General features: G+C 43.7%; 1 protein-coding gene across 1 annotated transcript in view; it reads left to right on the top strand.

Annotated features, from left to right (window-relative positions):
• Window positions 1-27,298, top strand: part of LOC117509313 (seizure protein 6-like) — a 458,377-nt gene that overhangs the window by 145,178 nt on the left and 285,901 nt on the right. The gene's annotated exons all lie outside the window — the stretch shown is intronic.

Raw genomic sequence — 27,298 nt, 5'->3', positions numbered from 1 at the left:
GGCATTTCAAAGATATTTTTGCGAAGCCGCTATATGGGGCAGCGTCGGACACGTTCTGTCATCGTGTGAATAGGCTCTCAACACGTTAGGCACTTTTGTCTTGGTGTCAAACAAAGGTTTACTTAAAGTGCTTATCACGAATAAATAAAATGTCAAATAAGCTGACTGTTTGAAATAAATAAAGAATTATGAAAATACTGAGGCATTCTGTTTTAATTTTGGGGACATATGTCCAGATAAATAAACATTTAGCCTGATTTGACCTGCTGCTGATAAACACTCAGAAACATGAACCTCTCAGAAAGCTGGCATTTGATGACATCATGTACGGTAACGCCCCCTTGAGGGCCTCTATTGAAATGAATGAGAAAAACTGAATTTTTTACAGTGTGAAATCAGTGGAGGTTTTTTTGTAATTTGATGGTGAACACGTCAGAATGGTTAAAATGTGTGTTTTATGAGGATACACTAAAATGGCTAGTGGTGCTTATTAAGTGGACAGATTTTCCAAAGATAATATTTTGAGGAGGAAAGTGAGTTTTGTTTATACTGCGTCTCGGACAAACAGCAGTAAGTGAAGCCCAGCACAGCGTGAGAACATGAAGGATCTAATCACGGATTGTATCCTTTCTATTTGTGTGACCAGGAGAAAATTCTTACAGCATTTTTCTTGTCATGAATGCGTGGAATCGGCCGTGTTTGTGGGTTGCACCACCACGCTGTGCTAAGCTAAGCTGCTACGTGTGGGACAGCAGCCAGTCTCACTGAGGAAGATGCTTCTGTGATCACGGACTCGGACATAACGTGATGATGAGTTTCTGCTGTTAAGAGGACAGCCAGGACGTGGACCAGCTTCAGAGTTTATTGACCAAGCTGAGCTAAACCGAGAGCTAAGCTAAGCTACCCGGAGCTGGCTCCTGGTGGAGGGACGGTTTTCCTGTGGACAAAAGACAGCAGTGCCACACAATGGAACAATAAATCTCCAGGTCTCTGTGAACACAGCAGGACTTGTGTTTTTAAATGTACATTTTGTTGTGTAATTACTACAAACTGCTCCATTCTGAATGGATGTTATGTGTTGACATTTCTTTCTCTCTGACAAGATGTTTTGCATGTTTTCTGAAAAGAAAAAGCAGCTTGCAACTAAATGGCATGTTAACAGGTGGCTGTGGCGACTAAGAATAGAATCTGTGCCTGCTCGTTATCAGTGCACGCACACACGGTCACTGCTGTTTTACATCACCATAATGGCGTGTACACCTGTGTGCTTGCCACAATACACAGCTATCGCTATGTTCCCATTTAGCATTCAATCATTTCCACAGGTCTGGATGAATTTATGCAAGGTCAGACGGATCCGCAGCGGAGGGGGTTACATTGTGTTGTCTCAGCAAGTACTTTTTCCTCTCAATCATAATTCCTGGCATCGCTGAGGCGTAAGGCTGCCAAACAATTTCCATTTTCTGTCCTTTGATAGGTGGATCCAGGCTTCTCTCGAGGGATGCTTTGTTTTTTTTTCCATAATTTATTTGCCATCCGTAGCTGGGAAAGTGACAGGCGCCAGAACGTGAATCCTCACTGACTCTCGCTACTCTTAGAGGAGATGCCGGATTCCCGTCTCAGCGTTTTGGCACAACCAGCAAGCAAAATCAAATGCAATGAAAGCATGTCTGGATTAGAGCTCGTTAAGAGAGAGAAGAGCCTTTAATTGCTTTGGCTTTGTACGGCTTCACAAAGAGTGCGTATTGCTAATCTGTAGCTCGGGGTGAATGTTTGCAACGAAACAAGCAAACATGTAAAGTGTTGGTGGAGGAGAAACAAAGGCGGATTTTAACAGTCGGTGGCACAAATACACAGTTTCAATTAACTGCTGGCAAATTTTTGGGGGTTTTCATCGTGTTGCATGAGGAAGCTGCTGAACATCATGGAGGAAAGGAAAAGCAGAAAATATATGACCATCAAAATCAAAACCATTGCATCCGCAAAGGCAATGTGACCATAGGTGTAGGAGGTGGGGTCTATTTGGGGGGGGGGACACCAAATTTACCCAAATTTTAGAAACCCCCAGCGGGTTTCTGAAATTCGCGGCTTACACAATTATCCTTTATTGACTGAGTTTCATTCATGAAGTCAGTGATGTGTGTAATTGAAGAGTTAATGGTCCAAGTCCTCGGACGACACAGGCACGGGCAGGAAACATACACCCAAATGTCACGGACAAAATGACAAGAATAACCAAAACCACTTACTTATGGAAGGAAATATTGTCTCCCTTGTTCCTCTGTTTGAAGGATTGCCAACATGCGCAGCTTTCCGGCATATTCCACCTGTTTCTTGACGAGACTAATCGAACTTCTATGCATGCTGCCTCCTGACTTGCCCAGAATTAAAATGGCAACCACGCCTCCTTGCCGGGAAAAGGCTCAGTGCAAGTGTGGCCTCTAATACTGATATACAGTGGGGAAAATAAGTATTTGACCACCTGTCAGTTTTGCAGCTTTTCCCACCTACAAAGAATGTAGAGGTCTGTAAGTTTTAATGTAGGTACACCAACTGTGAGAGACAGAATCTAAAAAAAAAAAAAAATCCAGTAAATCATATTGTATGATTTTTAAATAATTAATTTGCATTTTATTGCATAAAATAAGTATTTGACCCCCTAGAAAAACAGAGTTTAACAATTGGTACAGAAACATGTGTCTGCCATTACAGAGGTCAAACGTTTCCTGTAGTTTTTCACCAGGTTTTCACACACTGCAACAGGGATTTTGGTCCACGCCTCCATACAGATCTTCTCCAAATCTTTCAGGTTTGGAGTTTCAGCTCCCTCCAAAGATTTTCTATTGAGTTCAGGTCTGGAGACTGGCCAGGCCACTCCAGGACCTTGAAATGCTTCTTAAGGAGCCCCTCCTTAGTTGCCCTGGCTGTGTGTTTGGGGTCATTGTCATGCTGGAAGACCCAGCCATGACCCATCTTCAATGCTCTTACTGAGGGAAGGAGGTTGTTTGCCAAAATCTTGCAATACATGACCCCATCCATCTTCCCTTCAATACGGTGCAGTCGTCTTGTCCATTTGCAGAAGAGCACCCCCAGAGTATGATGTTTCCACCCCCATGCTTCACGGTTGGGACGGTTTTCTTGGGGTTCTTCTCATCCTTCAAACACACTGAGTGGAGTTGATTCTAAAAAGCTCTATTCTGGTCTCATCTGACCACATGACCTTCTCCCATGCCTCCTCTGGATCATCCAGTGGTCACTGGTAAACTTCAAACAAGCCTGGACATGTGCTGTCTTGAGCAGGGGGACCTTGCTGCCCTGCAGGATTTTAAACCATGACAGCATCATGTGTTACTAATGTAATCTTTGTGACTGTGGTCCCAGCTCTCTTCAGATCATTGACTAGGTCCTCCTGTGTAGTTCTGAGCTTTCTCAGAATCATCCTTACCCCACAAAGTGAGATCTTGCATGGAATCCCAGACCGAGTGAGATTGACAGTCATCTTGTGTTTCTTCCACTTTCTAATAAATAATCATAACAGTTGTTGTCTTCTACCAAGCTGCTTGCCTGTTGTCCTGTAGTCCATCCCAGCCTTGTGCAGGTCTACAGTTTTGTCCCTGGTGTCCTTAGACAGCTCTTTGGTCTTGGCTATGGTGGACAGGTTGGAGTGTGATTGATTGAGTGTGTGAACAGGTGTCTTTTATACAGGTAACCAAACAGGTGCAATTAATACAGGTAAAGAGTGCAGAATAAGAGGGCTTCTTAAAGAAAAATTAACAGTATTCATTTATATATTAGGAGGACCTGCGACATATATTTACAAAATACTGCATTTATCATCTATGGCCACAAGGTGGCAAGCTGCTGGCATGAGAAGCTGCTCCAGTATACTGAATGTGTGACTATGAGTCCCACTCAGGAGTAGTAGGTGATGGTAAAGCACCATTAAGTTGGATGCCACAGCTGTAAACCAAGATGATCTGAAAGAGAAGGACATGCTAGGTCTTAGAAAATGAGTGAATTTAATAAACCATGTTTTAAACTGAAAGACTACACTCTTAATTAAAAGCGGGAATATATCTTGCACACTACTCGGCATAGCACTTGTTCGGATGGTGTGAGACAAGAAGAGCAAGAATCAGGACAGCTAGGCTAAGCTATCAGTAACAAATATTTTTACAATTTTTTTAAACATTTCCTTACAATAAACAGAGCCAAGGAACAGATGAAAATGTTTGGTCAGCTGTCAAAAGAAGCAGTGTTTTTGGTGCCTGGTCTAATAACATTAATTAGCCCGTTAGCCTCTGCTTGCCAATGCAGCATTTGCATTATCAGTAAATAAAGTTTTGAAGTATTTTAATTACATTGGACATTTACCTCACCAATGACTATTGCATCAGTGGCAACAAGAAGCAGTGTACGCCGACTTCACCTATGACCGTCTGTTCAGGTGGGAGAATAAGTAGTTCAGTCTGAGTTTTTTTGTGCCTGGCACAATAACTTTAATTAGCCTGTTAGCTTCTGCTTATCAACAGAGTGTATGATTTATAAATAAATAAATAAATGCACTGATTCATTTTGCTTCTTGTTGCATGAAGCAGTAGGACCATGTTTCAAATGCTGCTGGTGTAACTTATATGTTTTTTTCCATATGGTTCAGAAAATTCATAGACCTTTGATAGAAATGTTTTTAAACATTGTGATTTGAAAGGGTTCTTAGTAGATATCTTCGAATGATTATCTCACGTTTCACCAGCATTGGTACAAATTCATAAGACAGACTGTGAGGTACTACTGCAATACTTACATCTAATACTGTGTATGCTAGTACAACGTGCACATAGAAGAGTCATGAAAGTATGGTGATCACCAGCGGATAACCCGCTTCTTATGTGTGAAAAGAGAGAGAGAGACGGAGCATCGCAGGTCTCCTCCGCGAGCACCAATCAATACATCTGATCCCGTCTGAAGCCACATATTGATCCACTCCGCCTCATCGTTGTCATTATAGAGATGAGACGGTGACCTTTTCCAGAGGTGTGAGAGTTCAAAACATACACAGCCTCTCACACAGCATCACAGTACTGCTACAGAATACTGTTCTACAAATACCCATATGGTGTTTATGGTGTTTCTGTTTGCTACATCGTGGGTGGTACTACAGTACAATTACAAACAGGCAGACTACATTAAAGCAGCAACAACAATAGTACTTGCAGGACGGCAGCAGTGAGATACTGATAGTAATTGTAGCAACTTCAGTATTCACAGTAGTGGTACATTAGAAGTGAAAGTAGCAGAAGTAACAGGCATGGTGTCGGTTGTTGTAGTAGTAAAACCAAATCGTAGTACTAACAGAAGGCAGTAGTTTGCAGTTGCAGCAGTAGTAGCAGGTATCGTAGTATATGGTGCAGTGATGGCCTTTCAATGAGTAGACAGCTGTAGTAGCAGCAGGTAACCTCTGCACCTGGGAGGGGGGGGGGGTTCGGGGTGTTGTTTTTTTTTTTGTTTGTTGATTCCCTGTTCCACCTCCGGCTTCAGCGCGCCTTTGAGCCATCTGCCATCGGCGTGGCTGAGGTTTGGGGCAGTGGGATATACCCGCAGCTGGTGACTGGTTTGGAAGTCGGAGGGGTGGCGCCGTTTTGTGCCGTCTACCATAACCGCTGTTCCACTCCTCCCGGTTGACTTCTGGGATATAGTCATGGTTGGTGACGCTGGACGTGCTTCCAGTTTCCACTGCGCCGAGGGGGTGGGGTTGGGGTTGTTTTGTTTGTATGTTTTTTTTTTCCTTTTGTTTTTCCCCCCAGTTTCCGCACTCAGGGTGTGACTGTGGTGTCCTCTGGGGGGGGAAAGGGCTGTGGGTCCATCTAGCCATAGACGGCCCGGGCTGGGTCCATTGGTCATGAGGGGGGGCATCTCCTGGGGTTGATGGAACGGTCCTCTGGGAGGCGCTGGGAGTCCCCGTGGGTGACTTTGGATCCCAGAGGGACCTCGGCTGTGGTTATTACTCCTGGAGCTGGCGGGATGTCCTCTGGGGGGTGTTGGTCCCTACATGTCGTCGGGGGGGGGGGGGGGGTGTTAGCATTTTTATTTGCAAGCTTAAGTTTGGGTTGTTTTTCTTTTCTCCTCTTCCCGGGGTTTGATTTGACGGTCCTCTGGGGAGGGGGGGGGTGGTTTGGTTGTTTGTGTTTGTCTTTTTTGTTTTATGACTAATCAGACTTTGAACATAGTTGGACAAAGGCTGACCGCACAGGTTCAAGAACTCCTGGCCACACCTGTGCAAATTGACTGACAGAAACAAGGGCAAAGATGCAGTCAGAGGAGAAGACGTCAACCGTTCTGTCAGATGAAGATTCTGTTGGAAGATGAATGCAGATACGGTTTCCAGCCATGGTCCCTGGAGGGGGGTGTTTCTCCTGGGCCAGGTTTGTGTGGTCGCCGGGAGGCTTCCCGTGAGGGTGGGGTGCTGTTGTATGGCTGGGGGTGCCTGGCTGCCTTTTGTTTCTGTCTTCTGTTCTGTCTTTTGTTTTTCCTTCCAGGTGGCTCGCGTTTAGGACTGAGTGGCTGTGTGGCTGAGTTATCAGGACCTCACCCTGATCACCTGAGGCTGATCATGTGCAGCTCGTCAGGACTCACAGCTGTGGTGCATCTCTATGGATTGGGGCATGGTTGCATTTAAGGCTGGAGTACACAGTGTGTATTTGCCAGAGACTCGACCTTGTGACCAGACGGGTGAGATCGTCGTCTTGAGAGCCATCTCATCATCATGGATGCAGAGACCGTCCAGGTTTGATGCCATGGTCTGTGAAAGAGGAGGGGGTGAGGTCTCATGCTCGTCAGCACACTTCCTGAGGTACAGTAGGTTTTGTGACTAACATTAGTACAGTCAGTAAATGTGGTGTCCCTCACACCTTATTATATTGAGCTGTTATGTTAGTCGTTTAATCAGCTTCCACTGCAGTGATAATGTGAACTGGGTGTTCCATGCCTGCCCTGGCTGTGTGTTTGGGGTCATTGTCATGCTGGAAGACCCAGCCATGACCCATCTTCAATGCTCTTACTGAGGGAAGGAGGTTGTTTGCCAAAATCTTGCAATACATGACCCCATCCATCTTCCCTTCAATACGGTGCAGTCGTCTTGTCCATTTGCAGAAGAGCACCCCCAGAGTATGATGTTTCCACCCCCATGCTTCACGGTTGGGACGGTTTTCTTGGGGTTCTTCTCATCCTTCAAACACACTGAGTGGAGTTGATTCTAAAAAGCTCTATTCTGGTCTCATCTGACCACATGACCTTCTCCCATGCCTCCTCTGGATCATCCAGTGGTCACTGGTAAACTTCAAACAAGCCTGGACATGTGCTGTCTTGAGCAGGGGGACCTTGCTGCCCTGCAGGATTTTAAACCATGACAGCATCATGTGTTACTAATGTAATCTTTGTGACTGTGGTCCCAGCTCTCTTCAGATCATTGACTAGGTCCTCCTGTGTAGTTCTGAGCTTTCTCAGAATCATCCTTACCCCACAAAGTGAGATCTTGCATGGAATCCCAGACCGAGTGAGATTGACAGTCATCTTGTGTTTCTTCCACTTTCTAATAAATAATCATAACAGTTGTTGTCTTCTACCAAGCTGCTTGCCTGTTGTCCTGTAGTCCATCCCAGCCTTGTGCAGGTCTACAGTTTTGTCCCTGGTGTCCTTAGACAGCTCTTTGGTCTTGGCTATGGTGGACAGGTTGGAGTGTGATTGATTGAGTGTGTGAACAGGTGTCTTTTATACAGGTAACCAAACAGGTGCAATTAATACAGGTAAAGAGTGCAGAATAAGAGGGCTTCTTAAAGAAAAATTAACAGTATTCATTTATATATTAGGAGGACCTGCGACATATATTTACAAAATACTGCATTTATCATCTATGGCCACAAGGTGGCAAGCTGCTGGCATGAGAAGCTGCTCCAGTATACTGAATGTGTGACTATGAGTCCCACTCAGGAGTAGTAGGTGATGGTAAAGCACCATTAAGTTGGATGCCACAGCTGTAAACCAAGATGATCTGAAAGAGAAGGACATGCTAGGTCTTAGAAAATGAGTGAATTTAATAAACCATGTTTTAAACTGAAAGACTACACTCTTAATTAAAAGCGGGAATATATCTTGCACACTACTCGGCATAGCACTTGTTCGGATGGTGTGAGACAAGAAGAGCAAGAATCAGGACAGCTAGGCTAAGCTATCAGTAACAAATATTTTTACAATTTTTTTAAACATTTCCTTACAATAAACAGAGCCAAGGAACAGATGAAAATGTTTGGTCAGCTGTCAAAAGAAGCAGTGTTTTTGGTGCCTGGTCTAATAACATTAATTAGCCCGTTAGCCTCTGCTTGCCAATGCAGCATTTGCATTATCAGTAAATAAAGTTTTGAAGTATTTTAATTACATTGGACATTTACCTCACCAATGACTATTGCATCAGTGGCAACAAGAAGCAGTGTACGCCGACTTCACCTATGACCGTCTGTTCAGGTGGGAGAATAAGTAGTTCAGTCTGAGTTTTTTTGTGCCTGGCACAATAACTTTAATTAGCCTGTTAGCTTCTGCTTATCAACAGAGTGTATGATTTATAAATAAATAAATAAATGCACTGATTCATTTTGCTTCTTGTTGCATGAAGCAGTAGGACCATGTTTCAAATGCTGCTGGTGTAACTTATATGTTTTTTTCCATATGGTTCAGAAAATTCATAGACCTTTGATAGAAATGTTTTTAAACATTGTGATTTGAAAGGGTTCTTAGTAGATATCTTCGAATGATTATCTCACGTTTCACCAGCATTGGTACAAATTCATAAGACAGACTGTGAGGTACTACTGCAATACTTACATCTAATACTGTGTATGCTAGTACAACGTGCACATAGAAGAGTCATGAAAGTATGGTGATCACCAGCGGATAACCCGCTTCTTATGTGTGAAAAGAGAGAGAGAGACGGAGCATCGCAGGTCTCCTCCGCGAGCACCAATCAATACATCTGATCCCGTCTGAAGCCACATATTGATCCACTCCGCCTCATCGTTGTCATTATAGAGATGAGACGGTGACCTTTTCCAGAGGTGTGAGAGTTCAAAACATACACAGCCTCTCACACAGCATCACAGTACTGCTACAGAATACTGTTCTACAAATACCCATATGGTGTTTATGGTGTTTCTGTTTGCTACATCGTGGGTGGTACTACAGTACAATTACAAACAGGCAGACTACATTAAAGCAGCAACAACAATAGTACTTGCAGGACGGCAGCAGTGAGATACTGATAGTAATTGTAGCAACTTCAGTATTCACAGTAGTGGTACATTAGAAGTGAAAGTAGCAGAAGTAACAGGCATGGTGTCGGTTGTTGTAGTAGTAAAACCAAATCGTAGTACTAACAGAAGGCAGTAGTTTGCAGTTGCAGCAGTAGTAGCAGGTATCGTAGTATATGGTGCAGTGATGGCCTTTCAATGAGTAGACAGCTGTAGTAGCAGCACGAGCAGTGGTTATGTTAGTACTTGTTGGGGTGGAAACCAGTGGAGTGTCAGCAGAAAAAAAAATCTCTGAATATAGTCGAAATTAAGGAATATCTCTTCAGTTTTTGTAAAATATAATTTTAAAAATAAAATAAGCCCTAAACTAAAGGAGGTGCTGGTGGGATGGAGCTGATGGTTGTCGTTGGGAATGGTAGTAGGACTGTCCCACTGTCTTTCAAATCTGCAGTAAAACCCATTCAGTTGGTTTGCTAAAGGCCCCTTGACACTTGCACGCACATTAACACATGTAGACTGAATGTGAGCGGGGCACCGGCGCATGCAATTGTGCAAAGAAAATTTTGAAATGTTCAAAAAATCTTTCACACATAAGTGTCGTGCAACAAATGTGAAGTAGTAGTGAACTTTGTGCGATCAGAGCGCAGCTTGTATGAACAATTGTAACGAGATGTTAAATCTATCACAAACATACTTTAACAGCTGCACACAAGAAGGACAGAACATGCAACTGTTTTACCAAGCCATTACAATATAAACATGACAAATAATTACCTTTTTAGACAGCTCCAACTGTGTTCTCCACCTTGTTCAGCGCGTGCAAGAAAAGCCTCCTCTATGATTCAGGAAGTGATTAGAGCCGTTTTAAGAGCTAACTCGAAGAGAAAATGATTCAACTGCTACAAAATAATTATTTTACAGATGCAGCGTTCAGCGTCCAGTGCACAATGCGTGGCAGTCAGTGGAACAAAGCACGGTGGAAAACAGCAGGTGGGATTGTCACAACAATGTGTGTGCAAGTGCATGGATCAAAGTCGTGCAAGTGCCAGGGCACCTTAACCGATGGTCCTTGGCAGAGTGGGGGAGGTTTGGTTTGGAGGTGGTGATTTACCTGTGACCTTTCCAGACAGGAGTGGAAACATTGGTCAAGAGTACAGCTGTTTAGTCTCCCTGACCACCTTCCCAAACCTGTACTTTGACTCTTTAACCCTGACCTTATCCCCGCTCTTGAAACCTCCTACTTTTGTGTCCTCAACTGTCTGAGTTTAGTACTGAACCAGGATTTGTCGTTGTTGTACCTCATCGTGGTCTGTGATGGAATGCAGCAGTCCTCACAGAAGCTGCTATACGAAGACATCTGTGTACTCATCCAGACTGCTGGTGGCAGTCTTGAATGCTGGTTAAGATTAGCAGTGATAGTGCAGACAGACAGTCGCTGGTTGAATTAGTACTAGTAGTACTCCAGCTTTGGAGAAGTACAATGCTAAATTGAACAGATTTTTTTTAGGGTTTTAAATGAAGAACAAATAAGATGCTGTAGACTTTTCTTTTAAGGACTACAGATATGTTAAAGAGGCGCTGCGCAGTTCTGTTTGTGTAACATGAAAACAATAAGATAAGCAGTAGCAAAGGCCGCCTCCTTTTATTTGCCGTTATATTCATTTATTATTACAGTTTATTTTGTTTAGTGCTTTGACAGACTGATGTCCTGTCCAGGGTGTACCCTGCCTCATGCCCTATGACTGCTGGGATAGGCTCTGTGTGTTATGTGTAGGACGCAGGACGGAGAACCGAACAGCGTTTGAAGGACCCAGTATAAAATAAGCAGAGCACGGTACAAAGGATAACTGAATTTAATAACATAACAGTGATGTGCAAAATACAAACAAATAAGTGCGCGGTCTGGTGTGGTGGAATGCCGGTGTGCTCCCAGCAGCACTAACGGTCCGGAGCCAGAAACAGTTCGGACCCAAGGACCCCGCCAACACCCCCCAGGTGGCCGCGACAAACCGAGTCTGTGAAGGAAGAAACCATCATGTGAGTCCACACGCCACACACAGAGAGACCACTCAAAGGTGTACATAAACAGCAAACACTTCCTGGCTTAATCACTAATCAGCTTCCCACCCTGCAGGCATGGAACACCCAGTTCACATTATCACTGCAGTGGAAGCTGATTAAACGACTAACATAACAGCTCAATATAATAAGGTGTGAGGGACACCACATTTACTGACTGTACTAATGTTAGTCACAAAACCTACTGTACCTCAGGAAGTGTGCTGACGAGCATGAGACCTCACCCCCTCCTCTTTCACAGACCATGGCATCAAACCTGGACGGTCTCTGCATCCATGATGATGAGATGGCTCTCAAGACGACGATCTCACCCGTCTGGTCACAAGGTCGAGTCTCTGGCAAATACACACTGTGTACTCCAGCCTTAAATGCAACCATGCCCCAATCCATAGAGATGCACCACAGCTGTGAGTCCTGACGAGCTGCACATGATCAGCCTCAGGTGATCAGGGTGAGGTCCTGATAACTCAGCCACACAGCCACTCAGTCCTAAACGCGAGCCACCTGGAAGGAAAAACAAAAGACAGAACAGAAGACAGAAACAAAAGGCAGCCAGGCACCCCCAGCCATACAACAGCACCCCACCCTCACGGGAAGCCTCCCGGCGACCACACAAACCTGGCCCAGGAGAAACACCCCCCTCCAGGGACCATGGCTGGAAACCGTATCTGCATTCATCTTCCAACAGAATCTTCATCTGACAGAACGGTTGACGTCTTCTCCTCTGACTGCATCTTTGCCCTTGTTTCTGTCAGTCAATTTGCACAGGTGTGGCCAGGAGTTCTTGAACCTGTGCGGTCAGCCTTTGTCCAACTATGTTCAAAGTCTGATTAGTCATAAAACAAAAAAGACAAACACAAACAACCAAACCACCCCCCCCCTCCCCAGAGGACCGTCAAATCAAACCCCGGGAAGAGGAGAAAAGAAAAACAACCCAAACTTAAGCTTGCAAATAAAAATGCTAACACCCCCCCCCCCCCCCGACGACATGTAGGGACCAACACCCCCCAGAGGACATCCCGCCAGCTCCAGGAGTAATAACCACAGCCGAGGTCCCTCTGGGATCCAAAGTCACCCACGGGGACTCCCAGCGCCTCCCAGAGGACCGTTCCATCAACCCCAGGAGATGCCCCCCCTCATGACCAATGGACCCAGCCCGGGCCGTCTATGGCTAGATGGACCCACAGCCCTTTCCCCCCCCAGAGGACACCACAGTCACACCCTGAGTGCGGAAACTGGGGGGAAAAACAAAAGGAAAAAAAAAAACATACAAACAAAACAACCCCAACCCCACCCCCTCGGCGCAGTGGAAACTGGAAGCACGTCCAGCGTCACCAACCATGACTATATCCCAGAAGTCAACCGGGAGGAGTGGAACAGCGGTTATGGTAGACGGCACAAAACGGCGCCACCCCTCCGACTTCCAAACCAGTCACCAGCTGCGGGTATATCCCACTGCCCCAAACCTCAGCCACGCCGATGGCAGATGGCTCAAAGGCGCGCTGAAGCCGGAGGTGGAACAGGGAATCAACAAACAAAAAAAAAAACAACACCCCGAACCCCCCCCCCCTCCCAGGTGCAGAGGTTACCTGGGAAACGCCCAGCATAACCAAACTGCACCACTCCAGCAATGCCGACAACCTACGGCTCACACGGCTGGAGCCAGAGGAGAAGAGAGGGAATTAAAAAAAATACCCCAAACCCCCCCCCCCCCTCCCGGGTGCAGAGGTTACCTGGGAAACGCCCAGCATAACCAAACTGCACCACTCCAGCAACGCCGACACATACGGCTCACACGGCTGGAGCCAGAGGAGAAGAGAGGGCATAACAAAAACAAAAAAAAAGAAAAAACAACCCAATTACCCCCCCATCACCCCCCAGAGGACCGTCCCATCAAACCCTGGGAGGAGAGCTCAAATCAGTATTCGATAATGGGTTCTCAAACACGCACCATCCGGGCGGAGAGCACCCGCAACTGATCCGGATAACTTCTGAACGTCTGCTGCCGCCTTCCCGTCGCGGTACCGCCTCTGCTACCGCTGGGTCCGTGATGTATGGCCAGAGACTACTGTTATGTGTAGGACGCAGGACGGAGAACCGACCAGCGTTTGAAGGACCCAGTATAAAATAAGCAGAGCACGGTACAAAGGATAACTGAATTTAATAACATAACAGTGATGTGCAAAATACAAACAAATAAGTGCGCGGTCTGGCATGGTGGAATGCCGGTGTGCTCCCAGCAGCACTAACGGTCCGGAGCCAGAAACAGTTCGGACCCAAGGACCCCGCCGACACCCCCCAGGTGGCCGCGACAAACCGAGTCTGTGAAAGAAGAAACCATCATGTGAGTCCACACTCCACACACAGAGAGACCACTCAAAGGTGTACATAAACAGCAAACACTTCCTGGCTTAATCACTAATCAGCTTCCCACCCTGCAGGCATGGAACACCCAGTTCACATTATCACTGCAGTGGAAGCTGATTAAACGACTAACATAACAGCTCAATATAATAAGGTGTGAGGGACACCACATTTACTGACTGTACTAATGTTAGTCACAAAACCTACTGTACCTCAGGAAGTGTGCTGACGAGCGTGAGACCTCACCCCCTCCTCTTTCACAGACCATGGCATCAAACCTGGATGGTCTCTGCATCCATGATGATGAGAAAGGCTCTCAAGACGACGATCTCACCCGTCTGGTCACAAGGTCGAGTCTCTGGCAAATACACACTGTGTACTCCAGCCTTAAATGCAACCATGCCCCAATCCATAGAGATGCACCACAGCTGTGAGTCCTGACGAGCTGCACATGATCAGCCTCAGGTGATCAGGGTGAGGTCCTGATAACTCAGCCACACAGCCACTCAGTCCTAAACGCGAGCCACCTGGAAGGAAAAACAAAAGACAGAACAGAAGACAGAAACAAAAGGCAGCCAGGCACCCCCAGCCATACAACACTGTGACCCTAATTGGAGTAAGCGGGTATAGAAATGGGTGGATTATTAATAACACAAGTGTCATTTTTCAGTATATAAGTCATACCAGAGTGCAAGTCACAACTTTTTTCTGCATGTAAAACCTATTTTTGAACACTGCAATTCCATAGGTGTGAGTTTATCAACAATCAGGAATTCAGTAGCACATGTGCACACCATAGCATGTTCACATAAAAACTTAAATTCCAACAATGAACAAGATGGACAAATAATTTTTTGTTCAAATATTGGATTTATGCAGGAAGCCTGTGGTGTGTACCATAAGGACTTTAAAGTTCCAAAAATAAGTGCAATGGACAACATATTGGATACTGACACAGATGAAGACTAACTGCTGACCCACAGTGTTGGAAACACTACAGGTGTAGTACATGTGATTTTTTTTTTTTTAGTCAGCTCTTTAATTTGACATTTTTATGCATTGGTGAGGGCACCACTGTGATGTTGTGGTTAGCACTGTTTCCTCACAGCAAGAAGGTCATGGGTTCGATTCCAACCTGCAGCCTTTCTGTGTGGAGTTTGCGTGTTCTCCCCATGTTTTCGTGGGTTCTCTCCGGGTGCTCCGGTTTCCTCCCACATCCAAAGACACACAGATTAGATGGACTGGAAACTTTAAATTGTCTGTAGGTGTGTGTGGGTGCGGATGTGTTTGTTTGTCTATATGCGTGCCTGTGACAGACTGGCGTCCTGTCCAAGGTGAACCCCGCCTCACACTCCATGACTGCTGGGATAGGCTCCAGGCCCCGTGACCCTTAATTGGACTAAGCGCTGGAAGATGAGTGTGTGTGTGTGTGTGTGTGTGTGTGTGTGTGTGTTTGTGTTGCATTGGTGGAGTGTAGTTTTATTAATAGAGTCTATTTGTTTCGTGTGTTGATTTTTTTTTTTAAAGTCGTTTATACCTTCAGCGGTTTGACTTTTAAATGCCCCGTAGGTCTGCCATGTTTTTTTTTTTTATTATTCTTGCTATTCATTTTAACTTCTTAAGTCTGTTTTATTTTTTTTTTTTTTATTAGTTTTATTGTTGTTATATATTGTTATTGTATTTTATTTTTTCTTAAACAGACTGCTCAAATGAAATTGCCCCTTGTGGGATTAATAAAGTTGTTGATTGATTGATTGATTGATTCCTGGAAAAGCCAATATAAATAGTTATTATTATTACTGTTAATAATGAATGTGTGACTTTTTTTTGGTATATAAGTTGCATGACCACCAAAAACTGGTACAAAACAAAACAAAAACCTGTGACTTGTACTCTGGAAAACAGCACATTGGTGACAAATGACAAGGTAGAGACACTAATCATTAATCCAGGTGTAAGACACAGCCCACGGTCTGTCCTATTATCAGGAACAGCAGAAGTAATTAGATCAATCAATCAATCAATCAATTTTTTTTATATAGCGCCAAATCACAACAAACAGTTGCCCCAAGGCGCTTTATATTGTAAGGCAAGGCCATACAATAATTATGTAAAACCCCAACGGTCAAAACGACCCCCTGTGAGCAAGCACTTGGCTACAGTGGGAAGGAAAAACTCCCTTTTAACAGGAAGAAACCTCCAGCAGAACCAGGCTCAGGGAGGGGCAGTCTTCTGCTGGGACTGGTTGGGGCTGAGGGAGAGAACCAGGAAAAAGACATGCTGTGGAGGGGAGCAGAGATCAATCACTAATGATTAAATGCAGAGTGGTGCATACAGAGCAAAAAGAGAAAGAAACAGTGCATCATGGGAACCCCCCAGCAGTCTACGTCTATAGCAGCATAACTAAGGGATGGTTCAGGGTCACCTGATCCAGCCCTAACTATAAGCTTTAGCAAAAAGGAAAGCTTTAAGCCTAATCTTAAAAGTAGAGAGGGTGTCTGTCTCCCTGATCTGAATTGGGAGCTGGTTCCACAGGAGAGGAGCCTGAAAGCTGAAGGCTCTGCCTCCCATTCTACTCTTACAAACCCTAGGAACTACAAGTAAGCCTGCAGTCTGAGAGTGAAGCGCTCTATTGGGGTGATATGGTACTACGAGGTCCCTAAGATAAGATGGGACCTGATTATTCAAAACCTTATAAGTAAGAAGAAGAATTTTAAATTCTATTCTAGAATTAACAGGAAGCCAATGAAGAGAGGCCAATATGGGTGAGATATGCTCTCTCCTTCTAGTCCCCGTCAGTACTCTAGCTGCAGCATTTTGAATTAACTGAAGGCTTTTTAGGGAACTTTTAGGACAACCTGATAATAATCAATCAATCAATCAATTTTTTTTTATATAGCGCCAAATCACAACAAACAGTTGCCCCAAGGCGCTTTATATTGTAAGGCAAGGCCATACAATAATTATGTAAAACCCCAACGGTCAAAACGACCCCCTGTGAGCAAGCACTTGGCTACAGTGGGAAGGAAAAACTCCCTTTTAACAGGAAGAAACCTCCAGCAGAACCAGGCTCAGGGAGGGGCAGTCTTCTGCTGGGACTGGTTGGGGCTGAGGGAGAGAACCAGGAAAAAGACATGCTGTGGAGGGGAGCAGAGATCGATCACTAATGATTAAATGCAGAGTGGTGCATACAGAGCAAAAAGAGAAAGAAACAGTGCATCATGGGAACCCCCCAGCAGTCTACGTCTATAGCAGCATAACTAAGGGATGGTTCAGGGTCACCTGATCCAGCCCTAACTATAAGCTTTAGCAAAAAGGAAAGTTTTAAGCCTAATCTTAAAAGTAGAGAGGGTGTCTGTCTCCCTGATCTGAATTGGGAGCTGGTTCCACAGGAGAGGAGCCTGAAAGCTGAAGGCTCTGCCTCCCATTCTACTCTTACAAACCCTAGGAACTACAAGTAAGCCTGCAGTCTGAGAGCGAAGCGCTCTATTGGGGTGATATGGTACTACGAGGTCCCTAAGATAAGATGGGACCTGATTATTCAAAACCTTATAAGTAAGAAGAAGAATTTTAAATTCTATTCTAGAATTAACAGGAAGCCAATGAAGAGAGGCCAATATGGGTGAGATATGCTCTCTCCTTCTAGTCCCCGTCAGTACTCTAGCTGCAGCATTTTGAATTAACTGAAGGCTTTTTAGGGAACTTTTAGGACAACCTGATAATAATGAATTACAATAGTCCAGCCTAGAGGAAATAAATGCATGAATTAGTTTTTCAGCATCACTCTGAGACAAGACCTTTCTGATTTTAGAGATATTGCGTAAATGCAAAAAAGCAGTCCTACATATTTGTTTAATATGCGCTTTGAATGACATATCCTGATCAAAAATGACTCCAAGATTTCTCACAGTATTACTAGAGGTCAGGGTAATGCCATCCAGAGTAAGGATGTGGTTAGACACCATGTTTCTAAGATTTGTGGGGCCAAGTACAATAACTTCAGTTTTATCTGAGTTTAAAAGCAGGAAATTAGAGGTCATCCATGTCTTTATGTCTGTAAGACAATCCTGCAGTTTAGCTAATTGGTGTGTGTCCTCTGGCTTCATGGATAGATAAAGCTGGGTATCATCTGCGTAACAATGAAAATTTAAGCAATACCGTCTAATAATACTGCCTAAGGGAAGCATATATAAAGTGAATAAAATTGGTCCTAGCACAGAACCTTGTGGAACTCCATAATTAACTTTAGTCTGTGAAGAAGATTCCCCATTTACATGAACAAATTGTAATCTATTAGACAAATATGATTCAAACCACCGCAGCGCAGTGCCTTTAATACCTATGGCATGCTCTAATCTCTGTAATAAAATTTTATGGTCAACAGTATCAAAAGCAGCACTGAGGTCTAACAGAACAAGCACAGAGATGAGTCCACTGTCCGAGGCCATAAGAAGATCATTTGTAACCTTCACTAATGCTGTTTCTGTACTATGATGAATTCTAAAACCTGACTGAAACTCTTCAAATAGACCATTCCTCTGCAGATGATCAGTTAGCTGTTTTACAACTACCCTTTCAAGAATTTTTGAGAGAAAAGGAAGGTTGGAGATTGGCCTATAATTAGCTAAGATAGCTGGGTCAAGTGATGGCTTTTTAAGTAATGGTTTAATTACTGCCACCTTAAAAGCCTGTGGTACATAGCCAACTAACAAAGATAGATTGATCATATTTAAGATCGAAGCATTAAATAATGGTAGGGCTTCCTTGAGCAGCCTGGTAGGAATGGGGTCTAATAAACATGTTGATGGTTTGGATGAAGTAACTAATGAAAATAACTCAGACAGAACAATCGGAGAGAAAGAGTCTAACCAAATACCGGCATCACTGAAAGCAGCCAAAGATAACGATACGTCTTTGGGATGGTTATGAGTAATTTTTTCTCTAATAGTTAAAATTTTGTTAGCAAAGAAAGTCATGAAGTCATTACTAGTTAAAGTTAATGGAATACTCAGCTCAATAGAGCTCTGACTCTTTGTCAGCCTGGCTACAGTGCTGAAAAGAAACCTGGGGTTGTTCTTATTTTCTTCAATTAGTGATGAGTAGAAAGATGTCCTAGCTTTACGGAGGGCTTTTTTATAGAGCAACAGACTCTTTTTCCAGGCTAAGTGAAGATCTTCTAAATTAGTGAGACACCATTTCCTCTCCAACTTACGGGTTATCTGCTTTAAGCTACGAGTTTGTGAGTTATACCATGGAGTCAGACACTTCTGATTTAAAGCTCTCTTTTTCAGAGGAGCTACAGCATCCAAAGTTGTCTTCAATGAGGATGTAAAACTATTGACGAGATACTCTATCTCCCTTACAGAGTTTAGGTAGCTACTCTGCACTGTGTTGTTATATGGCATTAGAGAACATAAAGAAGGAATCATATCCTTAAACCTAGTTACAGCGCTTTCTGAAAGACTTCTAGTGTAATGAAACTTATTCCCTACTGCTGGGTAGTCCATCAGAGTAAATGTAAATGTTATTAAGAAATGATCAGACAGAAGGGAGTTTTCAGGGAATACTGTTAAGTGTTCTATTTCCATACCATAAGTCAGAACAAGATCTAAGATATGATTAAAGTGGTGGGTGGACTCATTTACTTTTTGAGCAAAGCCAATAGAGTCTAATAATAGATTAAATGCAGTGTTGAGGCTGTCATTCTCAGCATCTGTGTGGATGTTAAAATCGCCCACTATAATTATCTTATCTGAGCTAAGCACTAAGTCAGACAAAAGGTCTGAAAATTCACAGAGAAACTCACAGTAACGACCAGGTGGACGATAGATAATAACAAATAAAACTGGTTTTTGGGACTTCCAATTTGGATGGACAAGACTAAGAGACAAGCTTTCAAATGAATTAAAGCTCTGTCTGGGTTTTTGATTAATTAATAAGCTGGAATGGAAGATTGCTGCTAATCCTCCGCCCCGGCCCGTGCTACGAGCATTCTGACAGTTAGTGTGACTCGGGGGTGTTGACTCATTTAAACTAACATATTCATCCTGCTGTAACCAGGTTTCTGTTAGGCAGAATAAATCAATATGTTGATCAATTATTATATCATTTACCAACAGGGACTTAGAAGAGAGAGACCTAATGTTTAATAGACCACATTTAACTGTTTTAGTCTGTGGTGCAGTTGAAGGTGCTATATTATTTTTTCTTTTTGAATTTTTATGCTTAAATAGATTTTTGCTGGTTATTGGTAGTCTGGGAGCAGGCACCGTCTCTACGGGGATGGGGTAATGAGGGGATGGCAGGGGGAGAGAAGCTGCAGAGAGGTGTGTAAGACTACAACTCTGCTTCCTGGTCCCAACCCTGGATAGTCACGGTTTGGAGGATTTAAGAAAATTGGCCAGATTTCTAGAAATGAGAGCTGCTCCATCCAAAGTGGGATGGATGCCGTCTCTCCTAACAAGACCAGGTTTTCCCCAGAAGCTTTGCCAATTATCTATGAAGCCCACCTCATTTTTTGGACACCACTCAGACAGCCAGCAATTCAAGGAGAACATGCGGCTAAACATGTCACTCCCGGTCCGATTGGGGAGGGGCCCAGAGAAAACTACAGAGTCCGACATTGTTTTTGCAAAGTTACACACCGATTTAATGTTAATTTTAGTGACCTCCGATTGGCGTAACCGGGTGTCATTACTGCCGACGTGAATTACAATCTTACCAAATTTACGCTTAGCCTTAGCCAGCAGTTTCAAATTTCCTTCAATGTCGCCTGCTCTGGCCCCCGGAAGACAATTGACTATGGTTGCTGGTGTCGCTAACTTCACATTTCTCAAAACAGAGTCGCCAATAACCAGAGTTTGATCCTCGGCGGGTGTGTCGTCGAGTGGGGAAAAACGGTTAGAGATGTGAACGGGTTGGCGGTGTACACGGGGCTTCTGTTTAGGGCTACGCTTCCTCCTCACAGTCACCCAGTCGGCCTGCTTTCCCGGCTGCTCGGGATCTGCCAGGGGGGAACTAACGGCGGCTAAGCTACCTTGGTCCGCACCGACTACAGGGGCCTGGCTAACTGTAGAATTTTCCACGGTGCGGAGCCGAGTCTCCAATTCGCCCAGCCTGGCCTCCAAAGCTACGAATAAGCTACACTTATTACAAGTACCGTTACTGCTAAAGGAGGCCGAGGAATAACTAAACATTTCACACCCAGAGCAGAAAAGTGCGGGAGAGACAGGAGAAGCCGCCATGCTAAATCGGCTAAGAGCTAGTAGCTACGCTAAGCTAGCGGATTCCTAAAAACACGCAAAGTGAATAATGTGTAAATAATTTAGAGGTGATTCAGCAGGAGTGCTTTAGTTAAGGCACGTAAAGATTACACTGGGAAACAAATCGTAATCTAGATAACTAGATCAATCTAACTGCGCAGATTAAACAGCTAACAGATACAGAAAAACACCGCTGTGCTCCGGAACAGGAAGTGATACAATACCGCAGTGAGAGCCAACCACCAGTAGAGGCAAGCAAGTCACCCAATAATAATAATAATATAATAAACAAATATAATAATAATTGTAATAATGAATTACAATAGTCCAGCCTAGAGGAAATAAATGCATGAATTAGTTTTTCAGCATCACTCTGAGACAAGACCTTTCTGATTTTAGAGATATTGCGTAAATGCAAAAAAGCAGTCCTACATATTTGTTTAATATGCGCTTTGAATGACATATCCTGATCAAAAATGACTCCAAGATTTCTCACAGTATTACTAGAGGTCAGGGTAATGCCATCCAGAGTAAGGATCTGGTTAGACACCATGTTTCTAAGATTTGTGGGGCCAAGTACAATAACTTCAGTTTTATCTGAGTTTAAAAGCAGGAAATTAGAGGTCATCCATGTCTTTATGTCTGTAAGACAATCCTGCAGTTTAGCTAATTGGTGTGTGTCCTCTGGCTTCATGGATAGATAAAGCTGGGTATCATCTGCGTAACAATGAAAATTTAAGCAATACCGTCTAATAATACTGCCTAAGGGAAGCATGTATAAAGTGAATAAAATTGGTCCTAGCACAGAACCTTGTGGAACTCCATAATTAACTTTAGTCTGTGAAGAAGATTCCCCATTTACATGAACAAATTGTAATCTATTAGACAAATATGATTCAAACCACCGCAGCGCAGTGCCTTTAATACCTATGGCATGCTCTAATCTCTGTAATAAAATTTTATGGTCAACAGTATCAAAAGCAGCACTGAGGTCCAACAGAACAAGCACAGAGACGAGTCCACTGTCCGAGGCCATAAGATCATTTGTAACCTTCACTAATGCTGTTTCTGTACTATGATGAATTCTAAAACCTGACTGAAACTCTTCAAATAGACCATTCCTCTGCAGATGATCAGTTAGCTGTTTTACAACTACCCTTTCAAGAATTTTTGAGAGAAAAGGAAGGTTGGAGATTGGCCTATAATTAGCTAAGATAGCTGGGTCAAGTGATGGCTTTTTAAGTAATGGTTTAATTACTGCCACCTTAAAAGCCTGTGGTACATAGCCAACTAACAAAGATAGATTGATCATATTTAAGATCGAAGCATTAAATAATGGTAGGGCTTCCTTGAGCAGCCTGGTAGGAAAGGGGTCTAATAAACATGTTGATGGTTTGGATGAAGTAACTAATGAAAATAACTCAGACAGAACAATCGGAGAGAAAGAGTCTAACCAAATACCGGCATCACTGAAAGCAGCCAAAGATAACGATACGTCTTTGGGATGGTTATGAGTAATTTTTTCTCTAATAGTTAAAATTTTGTTAGCAAAGAAAGTCATGAAGTCATTACTAGTTAAATTTAATGGAATACTCAGCTCAATAGAGCTCTGACTCTTTGTCAGCCTGGCTACAGTGCTGAAAAGAAACCTGGGGTTGTTCTTATTTTCTTCAATTAGTGATGAGTAGAAAGATGTCCTAGCTTTACGGAGGGCTTTTTTATAGAGCAACAGACTCTTTTTCCAGGCTAAGTGAAGATCTTCTAAATTAGTGAGACGCCATTTCCTCTCCAACTTACGGGTTATCTGCTTTAAGCTGCGAGTTTGTGAGTTATACCAAAAAAAAAAAGAGTGTGTGCATGCTCTCCAGTGGCCTCGTTAAAGTCCTGAGCTGAACCCCGCTGAGATGTTAGCAGGACCTTGTTCATGGTCGAAAACCGCCCAGTGTGTCTGGACTAACACAGTCCTGCACAGAACGCTGGAACAAAACAAAAATGAAGTTACACTGTGCCATTGAAGAGAAATGGGGAAAAAAAGAGATTTTGTCCATTTGTGTTGTTGAGGGACCATCACCTCCCCTCCATTAGGGGAGGTGATGGTCTAGTGGTTAAGGTTTTGGGCTTGAGACCCGAAGATCCTTGATTTAAATCCCACCCTGACTGGAACATCCCCTATTGTTCCCGGTAGTTTAGCAGATAAGTGTTATGTGTCGGACGCAGCCCGGAGAACCGACCAGCGTTTGAAGGACCCAGTATAAAATAAGCAGAGCACGGTACAAAGGATAACAGAGTTTAATGAACATAACAGTGCTGTGAAAAATATAAAAGTGCGCGGTCTGGCGTGGTGGATTGCGGTGCGCTCCCAGCAGTGCTAACGGTCCGGAGCCAGAACTGGTTCGGACCCAAGGACCCCGCCGACGCCCCCCAGGTGGCCGCGACAAACCGAGTCTGTGAAAGAAGGAATCATTATGTGAGTCCACACTCAACACACAGAGAGAACGCTCAAAGGTGCACAAACAGCAAACACTTCCTGGCTTAATTACTAATCAGTTTCCCACCCTGCAGGCATGGAACACCCAGTTCACAAAACTCCACTGCAGTGGAAGCTGATTACACGACCAACATACAGCTCAATATAATAAGGTGTGAGGGACACCACATTTACTGACTGTATAAATGTTAGTCACAAAATCTAACATACCTCAGGAAGTGTGCTGACGAGCGTGAGACCTCACACCCTCCTCTTTCACAGACCATGCATCAAACCTGGATGTTCTCTGCATCCACTGATGATGAGATGGCTCCCGAGACGACGATCTCACCCGTCTGGTCACAAGGTCGAGTCTCTGGCAAATACACACTGTGTACTCCAGTCTTAAATGCCACCATGTTCCAATCCATGTAGATGCACCACAGCTGTGAGTCCTGACGAGCCGCAGGTGATCAGCCTCAGGTGATCAGGGTGAGGTCCTGATAAACTCAGCTACACAGCCACTCAGTCCCAAATGCAAGCCACCTGGAAGGAAAAACAAAAGACAAACAAAAAGGCAGCCAGGCCCCCCAGCCATACAACAGTTAAGTATGATTTCTGGCCAGAATTGTTCACTTGGTGATACAAGCATCAAATTTGTCATGAATGTTCTTCATAAATCAGTGTTTGAGAAAAAAGTGCTGGCCATTTGAAAATCCAGTATGGCGGCCAGGTAGGGGTCAATGAAGAATTACACAGGGGTCAAAATCTAAAAATGCTCCAATCATATTGAAAAGTATAACACATTATTTGTCTGATCATAAATATTCCAAAAAGGTATAGTTTGGACTATCTATGTCTGACTGTTATGGAGTTATGGGGTAAAAACAGCAAGAATGGTGACAAAGGTCAGTTTCAGTTTGTACAGGGGTCAAAAGATAAAGTTGCATCAATTTTTGTAAAATGTGATGCAAATTATTGGTTGAGTTAATAGGGTTTAAAAAAGGAATAGTTTGCACCATGTGTCATGCTCAGCTGTCACGTTACAGGGTAACATCTGTCACATGCCATAGAATCCAGTGGACGTTGACATTGTTTGACATTTACTCTGCAAACCAAGCATTCAACACAGTCAAAACTATTCCATTTATTAATCCTATCAGCTCAACCAATAATTTGCACCACGTTTTACCAAAAATTGGGGCAACTTTAACTTCGGACTCCTGTACAAACTGAAATTGACCTTTGTCACCATTCTTGCTGTTTTTACCCCATAACTCCAGAACATTCAGTCATACATAGTCCAAACTATACCTTTTTGGAATCTTTATGACCAGACACTTAATGTGGTATAGCTTTCAATATGATTGGAGCATTTTTAGATTTTGACCCCTGTGCAATTCTTCATTGACTCCTACCCGGCCGCCATATTGGATTTTCACGTGGCCAGCACTTTTTTCTCAAACATTGATTTGTGAAGAACATTCATGTCAAATCTGATGCTTGCATCACCAAGTGAAGGATTGTTTCGGTTATCTGCTGCACTATGGTGTGTAGTGACCACCTTGTATGGCAGCAGCCTCACATCAGGGTGAATGAGAGGCATTATTGTAAAGCACTTTGAGTGTCTGATGCAGATGGGAAAGCTCTATATAAATGCAGTCCATTTGCCATTTTTTGTATCCATCCAGACTGGGCAGGAAGGTCCCAGAGTCTTATGGATGTGTGCATCGTGCAGGTCAGCAGCTGGAGTCTGTTGTGTCTCTTTAAATCAGTGCAGAAAGCACTTTTGCAGTCTGCAACATTTGATCTGCTTCTTTCTTGCAGTGCCGCGTTCAATGGGCTTTGAATTGAAGTGCACAGAGAACAAAGAAGCCTTGAAATCTATGTCAGCTCAATTCATCTTCATTCACTTTGTGGATTGTTTTTCCTGCCAGCAGGAGTTGGTCACGTGACATCAAGAGTTCATCAATACGCCGTTGACACAAAACGTATGAAATGCTGTCTGCATTTTTTTGGTTTTGTTCTGATTTTTGTTGGCTTCTAAAGATCACACTTTCTCCTGCAGCTTCAGAAAGAATATAAATTATTCCTGTTTGTGCCAGAATTATTACAGCATTTTGTTTAGCTTTTTCGGCTCTTAACTGCACGTGCATGCGTGCGTGTGTGTGTGCGTGCACGAGCTCAATAGTGACAGAAGCACGTGGCCATCAAGTGCCGGATCCTTTCAGGAGGTCAACACATCTCTACAGAGAAGCTGAAACCAATCAGAAGGATTTGACAGCGTCTCCGTCTTGTGCCAACGGGGGAAAAGAACGAGAGAAAAATTAAGTCAATTTTCCCAGAAGGCAAAAATTCTTCACTGCAAAAAAAAAAGGGTTATTCCAGGTAGAACAGTTCTGTTTGTGGAACTATTATAGTGTTTTAAAGAAAGCCTTTGTGCACAGTGGAGCATAAATGTTGTGTTTCTCAGCTGAATGACTGTGTTCAGATCCATAAAAATAATCCAGTGATCAGACTGTGGGAGCAGAATCCTTTCTTTCCCGTCTCTGACCTGCTGCGTCTTCTACTGTAGAGTCTTCTCAACTTTAATGATGGGGATTTCTGCTGGAGTCATGTTTTATTCAAGCCCCGGCTTAAATTCTGTCGTGGCTCTTTGGCAGCCCCTGGAGAAGAGACATCAAAGTGTCCCTGAAGGTGCTTTTCTTTTTTTTTTCGTTCCCCTCCTGTTGCATCACAAAGATGGGAAATTACAGTTAAATCAAAGCAAAAGGACGGAACAACACAAGCGCTTTGTGTTGGTGAACATTTAACACAAAAAACTAACAAATAAACAGAAAAAAGACGTCTCACAGCTGAGCCTGAACCAGATGCATCTCCAACCTCGGCCCAAGACGCTCCGTCACCCAGCAAAGTTCAGCAGGTCCATACAGACTGCGTGCACATCCATACACTTTCACACCCACTCACTGCAGACACTCATGAGTTCATCCCACAGCGACTCCAATCCCAACGTCTGTCAACTCCTTAACGGACCAAAATGAGCTTCAAACAGCCCTGTGCACTTTGACCCCATCAGCATGTCAATAATTATGATGATCTGCTCCACACAGCAGGACTCTCATCCCTGATTACAACACCCTGCTCGCACAGGACGGAACACTGGAATTAAGATTTTTATCCATGAATGATTCATTTGTAATGTAATTTGTGTGTCCAATTTAATATTTCGAGTGCACATTTTTTCTCGTGACACCCGTCGGCTCTGCACTGTCGTAGGTTATTCTTCTGCACGCTCACCCACAAACTGCACTCAAATATCTAAATTTTATGACATTTTTACAAAACTGCATTAGTTTTAGCTGCTAATTATTTCTAGTTATGCTTCAAAATAAAATATTGGATATTTTTCTTCTTTGTTTTGTCAGAAATGTCACAGCATTTTAAAGGAAAATGACTGCCATCTGCCCGAGTTTGATTCAAACTCGACGCGGCAAATAAACAGAGTAACGACTTCAAGGACAGTCAGCCGCCAGACGGGAAAGAACTCATCTTGATTTGCTGCTAATCTGGTCGTCGTGGTGATAATTCAGCTGTAGGTGGCTTAAACCTCAGAGACTTCAGGGTTCGTCATTCTCACAGCGAGACCTGAACCTGCACCAACATTAACCTCAGTCTACCTAAATAAACCTGTGACCGCTTTATTGTGCCGGCAGACCCGATCAAAACGACACCAAAATTTAAGTGCACATTTCAGCATGTGTTCAAGAAATTAATGTTTCGCAAAATGTCCAAGGTTATGTCTTCTTTTATCCTCATCCTGCCATAAA

The sequence above is a fragment of the Thalassophryne amazonica genome, chromosome 4 (genome assembly GCF_902500255.1).
Source record: "Thalassophryne amazonica chromosome 4, fThaAma1.1, whole genome shotgun sequence".
NCBI classification, from domain to species: Eukaryota; Metazoa; Chordata; class Actinopteri; order Batrachoidiformes; family Batrachoididae; genus Thalassophryne; species Thalassophryne amazonica.
Note: the sequence above shows the minus strand (reverse complement) of the source record. Positions and strands in the feature narration are given on the sequence as shown.